An 11176-nucleotide genomic window follows, 5' to 3' on the forward strand; every position below is an offset into this window, starting at 1 on the left:
CTCATTTGTTTCCTTTAGAGATTCTGAGGACAGAATCCTTTTAAGGGGGAAGGATGTAATATCTGGGATATATCGTGTAATTATTTTTTCCAATAAATAAATATTATGCATATTTAGTATTGATTCTGTGAATTATTTGTTAAATGGTATATGTGTTTGGATGTTTAAAAATAATATAAATTGAGTATTTTAATTTTTATATATTCAAAATAAAATATAGATAATTGTCATATCTTCCTTTTTATTTTTATGATGATTTATGATTTTATAGGAAATTTATAGATTTTATAGGAAATTTATGGATTTTATAAATTCTTTTTCCGAGCATTTTCCATGTTTCGACTTTTTCGATCCGGTGTACGGTTTGTCCTGTGCGGGTCCCGGCGCAATATTTTCGATACAAAATTCATTTCGGTAAATCAATAAAACTCGTATTTTCGATAAACGGGATCTTTTTATTAAACTATTATAATTATCACCTCGTAATACATGTAACCAGGCGCTGAGACCAAGACCGCAGTACAAATTGTACATATTTGGATAATTATCTCGAAAACCGGTACAGTTTGGATCTGTTTTTATAAATAAACGTACTATTTTATATCCTGAATGATCCAACGAGATACTAATTTTCCGTAAATATAAATAGCTTTTACCGTATTTTATTTCGTTCCGAAAATCATTTGCAAATAGTAATTATAGAATTTTCCATAGAAAAACCCTAATTTCATAAAACCTTCTGAGAATCAAACTACAGTTTCAAGGTGTTATTGAAATCAGTTGGGAAAGTTGGAGTAACCAAAACGAAGGATTTGGAGTGTCCTTTCAGATTCCAGAACTCGTTTTACTGTAGAAATCAAGGTTTACCTTTTATATTTTATTTATTTTTGAATTATTTTGATTAAAATTATGAATTTTGTTCGGATGATTGTTTGAATGATTTGATGATTGCATGTTGTAGAACTTTTCTTCCCGATAATTTTGATATACTATATGACTGATTTGGCGTTCAATAACATGTTCAAAATTGAGTTTAATTTTCGAATTTTAAAATTAGGGTTTATAGCCCGTATGAATGTTCTTAATTGGAATTTAGGGGTTTCTGTTCTAGGGGTTGTTAGATGATTTTGTTCATTGCATCGTGTTCCTTGTTGAATTTACAATCAATTCATGTATATTTCAACAACTGACGATTCGTGGTTTGCTCAAATCGAAGCAAACAAGTTCACCGGAAACAGACGAACTTCTCGGCCATTTTTCGGCCAATTCTGGAATAGGTTTGTGTTTTGATTGCTGGTATAAGTTTCTGGTGGTCCATACTTTAATTCTGGAGAGTGTGGTGGCCTGAGGTGGCCGGAATCGTGTTCTCCCGCCACACTCCGGCGAAGTCGACGGCGGGGCTGACAAAACTGCAAACAGGCCTCTGTAGTTTTGAAAGAGAAACAGTTTAGTCCCTGTAGTTTGTAAACTTTGTAAAAATAGGATTCCTGTTTATAAATTATCTAAAAATCATATTTCCAATTTATTTCAATTATAAAATTCATTTTTAATTATTAAAAATTCCAAAAATTATTATTTTAATTCCAAAAATTATTTTTAAATTCTAAAATAAATCTGAATTAATTAGTTAATTAATTTTAGTTAATAATTAATCAGTCAATTGGTCAGTTAATTCAAAAATTAATTGATTAATTGATTTAATTAATTATAATTATTTTTAATTAATTAGTTAATTAGATTTAATTATTTATTTTTTATTTAAAAATTCCGAAAAATAGTTTCGAGCTTTAAAATATTATTTTAAATTGTTTTCAAGGCTCGATAATTATTATAAAATTATTTTGAAGCCAGATTTGGCCAACCAAACCATGTTTATTGCTTTAAAATTCATCCAACGACCCGTTTTGACTCCGAAAAATGTTTTAAAAATCATATTAAATACCCAAAAGACTGTTTATGACCCGAGACTTCCTTATAAATGAAACTTCATTGATTGTTTGACGTGTTATATGTTATATGTGTCTTGTTTTCTTGACTGTTGGTCTATGTGATCAGTGTTTACTTATTTTTAGCATAACTTTCAATCCGTTAATCGGATTTGGGTAAAACGAAGGGTAGTTAGAAGTGTATACTGAATAGAATCGTATGAGTTGAGTATTGATAGATACTTATGATATGTGAGCAGAAGAGGCAAGGCGTAGGAAAGGAAAGCAAGTAGTCGAGGAATAGAAGATTGTGATTGGAAGTTAGTGAAGTATAGCAAGCTAATATCATGCAAGTGTTCTGAACTTTCTCGAGATATATATTGTGAATAGTTGATAATTATGTTTTATATTGCAAGTGCTTTGAGGCACTGAACCCTAAACCTTGATTCCAATTATTGATCTTTGAGACGTAAACCTTATTCTTTCTGAACCATTGATTATTGAAACCCTGAATACGAACCACAGATATACGATACTACTCCACAAATACAAATAAACTAAATACCGCACACTGAATCAAGATTGCTTACATATTCAAACCATTGTACTTTATGATTTGAAAGACCAAATCCTTATAACCTTGCAACTTTGATTCTTTTATTTTCCAATTCTTTCACCACCTGATAGCCATTCTTTGAAATTGCCATATTTAATTTCCTTGTGAAGATTGAAACCATCTCATGATTGGAAATCCAATATTGTTTATGATTATGTTTATTACTTTACATTGTTTATTCTGTTATTGTGATAGAATTGGATTGTTTTATAAAATTGTGAACCAGATTCGTGGTCAGACCAGATTTGTGGTCAAGTTAGGCCAATATGTGCCTTGGATCCAGTAAATAGAGCAGAGCTGTGTGCCTTGCTCGGGGTTAGTGCGTGACTGATCAGCAGCCTAACCTTGGTTTTTAAAATGAAAATATAATGTCCAATTATGAATCATTATTCATTGTTTACTTGATATCTCAAATCATTTCACTTGATCATTTTATTCTCAGTATTGTCACTGTGACTTGCTGAGCTAGTTAGCTCATTTGTGCGATGTTGTTTATGTTCTTTCCCGGTTAAGAAGGAACATGTTGGTAGCGAGGATCCCCAATCCAGTGCGAGAGCTAGGGGTCCAGGTTGATCGAGTTAAGCTAGTTGATAGCTTTTGGGATAGTTAAGTTTGTAAAGTTTGTAATGATGTTTAATATTCAATTGTAAGTTCGAATAGTTGGGATTTGGACGTTTGTAATATAAGTGTGTGTGTGTGTGTGGCTTGTGTACATACTTTAACCTGTTGCGGTCCGTGGTAGTCGGTAAGTAGGGTCACTGCATATTATTATCTTTATTATTATTATAAGCAGGTTTTAAATAAGGCGTGTGTATGTGTGGACCCCAAAATTCTGACCCTGGTTTGGAGGGCGCCACAGGTATTCCTCAAGTTGAGTTCTCAAAGGATGGACTGTGTGATGCCTGTCAGAAAGGAAAATAGATCAAGGCATCATTCAAAAAGAAGCTTGAATCTACATTGAAGAACCTCTATAACTACTGCATATGGATTTATTTGGACCAGTCAAGGTATTGTCAATCTCAAAGAAAAGATATTGTCTAGTGATTGTTGATGATTTCTCAAAGTTCACTAGTACGTATTTCCTAAAATCTAAAGATGAAGCTAGTGAAATCATTATCAATTATATAAGGCAAGTTAATAATCATCCTGATCTCAAAGTTAGAAGAATCAAGAGTGACAATGGAACTGAGTTCAAGAATTCTGTTATGAGGTTGTTTTATGAAGAAAATGGAATCATGCATGAATTTTCAGCATCTAGAACTCCACAATAAAATGGAGTAGCGGAAAGAAAGAACAGATCTCTTATTGAAGTTGCTAGGACAATGCTAGAAGAATCAAAGTTACCAACTTACTTTTGGGCAGAAGCTGTAAACGCTACATGCTACACTCAGAATATCTCTTTGGTCAACCAAGCAAAATGCATGACTCCTTATCAATTGTTCAAGAACAGGAAGCCAACACTAAACTTTTTTCATGTCTTTGGTTGCAAATGATATATTCTAAGGAATCAAAATGAGCAGCATGGAAAGTTTGATGCCAAAGCAGGTGAAGGCATTTTTATTGGGTATGCAGTTGGAAAAGCATACAGAGTCTACAATCTCAGAACCAACATTATTATGGAATCTATACATGTTGTGTTTGATGATAGGAATATTGAAGGACTGCAAGATGAAGGTTTCCATGAAAGCCTCAAAATTGACAATGTTAAGATGATTTGTGATGATAGTGAAGATGAAAGTGATCAAGAAATAATCTCTAAGGATAATGCAGAAAAGTCAGCAACAAATGAAGCACATAATTTAACATCCGTCGAGAGATAATGTGCATCATCCATTGAGAGACAAACTGCATCATCCGTCGAAAGACAAATATCAACATCCGTTGAGCCATCAATAGGAGTTGAAAGTCAATACATATCACACAAAGAAAGGACCCCAACTTCAAGTCTAAGATCCACAAACTCAGGGGGAGTTTTTTAAAATCAAAACTCAGTCACACATCTGCAAAGGCCTCTTCATCTAGAGCTAATCTACCTCAACAAAGAAAATGGACTAGAGATCACCCATTTGAGCTAATTATTGGTGATGCAACTTCAAGAGTGCAAACTAGGAAAGAAACTCAAGAAGAATGTCTATACAACAGCTTCCTATCTCAGGAAGAGCCTAAAAAGGTAGAAGAAGCTTTGTTGGATCCTGATTGGGTTTTAGCTATCCAGGAAGAGCTAAACCAATTTGAAAGAAATAAGGTATGGAAGCTAGTACCCAAACCTAAAGAAAAAAAAATCCTATTGACACCAATTGGTATTCATAAACAAGATGGATGAAAATGGCATAGTAGTCAGGAACAAAGCTAGATTAGTTGCTAAAGGATATTGTCAACAAGAAGGAATAGATTTTGATGAAACATTTGCTCCTGTTGCAAGACTTGAAGCCATCAGAATCTTTCTAGCCTATGCAACACATGCCAATTTCAAAGTCTATCAAATGGATGTCAAAAGTGCTTTTCTGAATAGAGATTTGGAAGATGAAGTCTATGTCAGTCAGCCTCCTGGTTTTGAAGACCCCAAATTTCCAGATTATGTCTACTATCTTTTGAAAGCACTTTATGAAGCAAGCACCTAGAGCCTGGTATGACACTTTGTCAAAGTTCCTTTTAGAAAATCACTTCACAAGAGATACTGTTGATAAAACTCTTTTCTTTAGAAATGTTAATGGCTTTATCATACTTGTTTAGATTTATGTAGATGATATTATATTTAGCTCTACTAATAAGAAACTTTGCAAAAAGTTTGCCAAATTGATGCAAAGTAAATATGAAATGAGCATGATGGGAGAACTAACTTACTTTCTTGGTTTACAAGTTAAGCAAGTTAGTGATGGAATATTCATTAGTCAAACCAAATATATTTTTGATCTTTTAAAGAAGTTTGACTTAATGGACTGCACATCTGCAAAAACTCCCATGGCCACTGCCACTAAACTTGAATTAAATAATACTGAAAAGTCTGTGAATATTTCAAGTTATAGAGGCATGATTGGATCACTTTTATATTTAACAGCTAGTAGGCCAAATATAATGTTTTCTACATTTCTTTGTGCTAGATTTCAAGCTGATCCTAGAGAATCTCATTTAGTAGCTATTAAGAGAATTTTCAGATATCTCAAAGGAACACCAAAACTTGGCATTTGGTGTCCTAGAGATCCTGGTTTTGATCTAATTGGTTATTCAGATACATATTATGCACATTGTAAAATTGATAGAAAAAGTACAACAGGAACCTGTCAATTTCTAGGAAATAAGCTAGTGTCCTGGTTTAGTAAGAAACAAAATTCAGTCTCTACTTCTATAACTGAGGCTAAATATATTACCGCTGGAAGTTGCTATGCACATATTTTATGGATAAAAAATCATATATTGGATTATGGTCTACAAGTGGACAAGATTCCAATATTCTGTGACCACACAAGTGCCATTGCTATTACTAAAAATCTTGTGTAGCATTCAAGGATAAAGCACATTGACATCAAGTATCACTTCATTAGAGAACATGTCATGAATGGTACTATGAAACTTCATTTTGTTCCAAGTGAGAAGCAACTTGCAGACATCTTTACCAATCCACTTGATGAGTCCACCTTTACTAGGTTGGTAAGTGAGTTAGGTATGCTTAATTATTCCTAAATTTTCTTGATGTTTAAGCAATTGGTTATGCGGCCAGAATCAAATTTGATTTTTCTTGTTAAGGATGAAATTTTGGCTAAGTCAAAATTTACATCTCGACAGATGTTCATCATCCGTCGAAAATGAATATCCGTTGAATTTTATTATCTGTTGAAAAATCAAATATTATTCTGGGTACTTTTTATCTCGACGAATATCTATTTAATCTTCATCCGTCGAATTGCTTGAATCATAGCTGTTAATTCTATTCCTTATCCGTCGAATTTACTTACAGTCTGTAAGTCTATCTCGATGGATAATATTTAGAATTTCTACAGTTTATTTTATTTTAAACGGCTATTTTGTGCAAATTTCATTGGGTACTTTATTATACTTGTTAATTTTTTTTACTTTTTTATTTCTGAGAAAGTATATAAGCCCCATATCTTTTTATGTTTTAATTTTATCTTTCTCAAAGCTATTTCTACTATCTCTTTGTCTCCAAACCAAAACCCCTTTCTCAGTAACTACTCTCAAATCACAACAATGACACCAGTTCTCAAAATCATGTCTCAATCTGGGTTTGTGTATGAAAAGAACAACTTTGTAGCACTGGTGAACAAGAGTATTGCTGCTTCTAAAGCCTATCACAAAATGATGGATTTCATTCAAGGCTGTAAACTAAGCTATGCAATGTTGGCTTCACCAGTAATTTACCGTGAGGTTATGGAGGAGATATGGACTACAACAGTGTACAACTCCAAAGACAAAACCATTTCCTTCACTCTCAAAGGTAATGAACATAGTATTAACTATGATGCAATTCAAGCATGCTTCCAATTGCCTGAAAATAATATACTAATTCCACACACAGACACAGATTTCAGTGCCATGCTTGTTTCTATGGGCTATGCTCTTAACCCAGCCAAGTTAGGTAAGGTTAGGAGGATGGGCCTTAGAAACGAATGGAGCTTTCTCTGTGATTCTTTCATTAAGGCATTTTCTGATAAGATAAGCAATTTTGATGTAGTTACATACTCACTTGTTAACATGCTATATATGCTACTTAGTGATAAGTACTATAACTTTAGTGAGTCTGTCATGTATGAGTTAGATTTCAAATTAGGAGACATTAAGAAGAGAAATAAGAACACCTATTATGCTAGATTCTTTATGATGATCGCTAATCATGTTTCTAAGGATCTCTCTATTGAGAACCCAAAAAACAAGCTTGATTGTTGGGTCCAAGAGAAGAGAGTTATTTTTGATTTAAACAGGGCAAATCACCACAGTGAGGTTCCCTTCATCTATCTACCAATCATGGAGGAACCTCAGGTAAGTGAGGTAAACACTTTTGTCTCTACTACTTTCCAACCATCAGTTTCTTTGCAAACTTCGGTGGCAATGGCACCTGTGACAGTGACCAAACAGGTGTCTACCCAAGCCACAAAAACAAATATTTCAAAATCCAAGTTTAAGAAATCCAACTCTAGTTCCTCTCAAAAGGGACTAGTTTCAAAAACTGCTAAATCCAAAAAGGGGAGTGTGAACGGAAGTAAGATTGGTGAGGGACAGGGTGAACATCAAAGAAACCCTAAGAATAAGGAGAGTAAGGTGTATGGAACCCATCCTAGCCACACTTCAGTTTTCCAACAAACTGTAGTGCTTAATAAGGATTCTAACCCATTACTAGTTTCATCCTCCCAAAAGGATGTAACTATTGAAATAAGCTCTCAAACAAGAGCATAGGCCAAAAGGGTACGGGACACAGACCAACCTCAAACCTATATTAGAAAGAAGAAATCTAAAATAATTGGGGAGTCACAGGGGGCACACACAGTGCCAACTGCAGTCAAAGACTCAGTCACTGCACCATCACAAAGTCAGATTGATGTGGCTCCAATAAATGTGGAGTCACAGCCAAAATCTCTCTTAATTGAAACACCTCAAACACAAAACTCTCCCACAAACTCACTAAATATGGATATGATAAACACATCAATTCCTGATTCTCCATCTTTAACTCTCATGGAGGAGCCAAAATCTCAATCAAGTGAGCATAATCTTTTAGATGATTTGTTGGCTCATTTGTCATTTCTTTCTGAAAATACTGAGAAATCTGTGGATAATATTAAATTAATCACCACAGATTCTACAATATTTTCTCCTCCAAACTCTTTCATTTCTACTTTCTCAATGGATATTATTCATCCGTTGACTAGTGATTGTATCTCGACGGATGTGCTTAATAGCAATTATCCTTTGAATTTCTCAAATACTATTTCGACAGATGTTTCTCATCCGTTGAAAGTCTCTGCACCACTTGAAATTTCAACAAATGTTACAAGTGCAGATGACTTAGTGGTTGTTCAATCACTATTAGGATTGAGGGAAGGGAGTGAACTGAGTGAGAGGCTAAGTTGCTCTCAGGAAAAAAGAGAGTTAATGAGTGACCAATTGCATGCTATTTCTTCCAGCATGGAAAAAGTGAGTGAGAGGAGTCCCACCTTAGATGGTGAAGGTGAGGGTGTGAGGGTGGGAAGCCAAGGGGAGCCCTTGATGTAACAAAAGAGAGATAATAAGAGAAATACAGGTATAAATGAAGAATGGGAAGACTTATCCATTGATAAACTATTCTGTTAATGGCTATCAGAAAATGATAGTTAGCCGTTGACAGCTACATCTACTTAATGAATGATTATTTTATATGTTTTCTTCATCATAAAAAATAATGTGATTCCTAATAACTACCTCAATTTTGTGACTGATAGAATAACAGCCATAAATTATCTTCTTGATGATAATAAAACATATTATGAACAAAAGACTTTAAAGAAAGAGCAACAAGTTATCATAAGCTGTTGGGTTTAAAATATATAGAAAATACAAACAAAATGAAAAGAGATTACTTTAAGTTATATCTCCTCTAGTCTAAGATGATCATTATGCTTCTTTCTGCATTTTCTGGTTGTAACCATATTGCCTTTGTAGTCTTGGTATATCAATCCTTGAATTTTATTGTCATCAAAATCCACATAAACTGATTCCATAACAATGTTGATTCTCATGTTGTAGACACTGTAGGCCTTTCCAGCTACATACCCAACAAAATTCCTTCATTTATCTTGGATTCAAACTTGCCAATATTTTCTCCTTGATTTATCAGAACAAAATATTTACATCCAAACACATGCGGAATATCCAATATTGATTTTTTTTTCCTTTAAACAGTTGATAGGGAGTCATACCATGAACTTGATTTGTCATAGAGATATTCTGAGTATAGCATGCAGTGTTAATGGCTTCAACCCATAAGTAGATGGGTAATTTCAATTCTCTAAGCATTGTCCTTACAGATTCAATGAGAGTTCTGTTTTTCCTTTCAACAACTCCATTTTGTTGAGGAGTTCTCCAACCTTTTCACAGAATTCTGTCATAACTAAATTCTTGAACTTAGTTCTATTATCACTTTTGATTTTTCTCACTTTCATGTCTGAATTGTTGTTGAATATCTTGATGTGATTAATTATGATTTCATTAGCCTCATTCTTTGAATGGAGGAAGAAGGTCCAAGTGAATTTGGAGAAATCATCAATAATCACAAGACAATATTTCTTCTTGGAGATAGAAATGACATTGACTGGTGCAAATAAATCCATATGAAGAAGTTACAAGGGTTTGTCAATTGAGGAGACTTTTTTACTCTTGAAAGAGGTTTTCTTTTTCTTTCCAATTTGACAGGCAGTATAGAGACCATCCTTGAAAAATCCCAAATTTGGCATTCCTCTTACCAGATCATTCTTAACCAAATCATTCAATGTTAAAAAGTTTAAGTGAGACAGCTTCTTGTGCCACAACCAACCTTCATCAATACTTGCCTTACTAAGAAGACAAGTGATAGAGTCAACATCTGTTGAGTTGAAATTATCTACATCTACATTTTCTTTTCTGACTCCAGTCAACACCACTTTGTTAGTTTTCTTGTTTGTAACAACACATGCTTCCATATCAAAGTTTACTTTGAAGACACTAAGCAAGTTGTGCTTCAGTCCTTCAACTAGTGCCACTTGATCAATGATGACATTTTCTTTTAAAATCAAGCCATATCCCCACAATGTACCTTTTGATGTCATCTCTAAATGTAATGTTTGGGCCATCTTTCTCCTCCAATTCTGTTAGTTGGGATAAATCACCAGTCATGTATCTTGAACAACCGCTATCGAAATACCAAAGATTTTTCTTCTTTCCCTGCACACAATCAAAACCAACTCAATTCGAATTTGGTACCCAAGTGTTCTTGGGTCCAGTTTTATCAAATGCTTTCTTTGCCTTTTTACCATTCTTTACCTTAGGTTTGGAGGATCAAGATCCGATTTTGCCTTTGATCTTTGAGCAGAGTTAATGATGTTTAAATCAGATGTAAAACTTTATGGATACATAACATTCATGTGAGGAGTAAACATGTTATTCATTTCAGACATGTTTCATGGCATGGAATATGCAGAAAAGTAGGAACTAGGAATGAATCGCATGTTATTGCAGTTTTGATTAAATATATTTGAAATCGGCAAATAATGCATTGCAGGCACAAACATTTTAGGCATGGACATAATAGGCTTAGACATAGATTTGCAATTAATAGATAAATGATTGAAACTACCACACTTAGCACAAAATTTTTTAGAAGCATATTTATCTAAGTATAGTTGTATTTTTTAATTCCTGTCTTTCCATTACTATTGTTCTTTTTCTTGATGCCAATATTGGTCTCAATCTTCTCCTTCAATTCCTTGTTGGATAAGTGGCTTATGTTCTATTGCTTATCCTGCTTGGTTTTGTTACTCTCACTAGTCACAAAGTTCTTGCTAACTGGATCATTCTCATTGAGTTTCTCTAGTTTAGAAGAATTGACTAGTTCCTTCAGCGGATAGCTTTTATCCATTGATAATTTGTCTTTTAATGGATAATCACTATC

Source organism: Apium graveolens, chromosome 7, assembly GCF_009905375.1.
Source record: "Apium graveolens cultivar Ventura chromosome 7, ASM990537v1, whole genome shotgun sequence".
NCBI classification, from domain to species: domain Eukaryota; kingdom Viridiplantae; phylum Streptophyta; class Magnoliopsida; order Apiales; family Apiaceae; genus Apium; species Apium graveolens.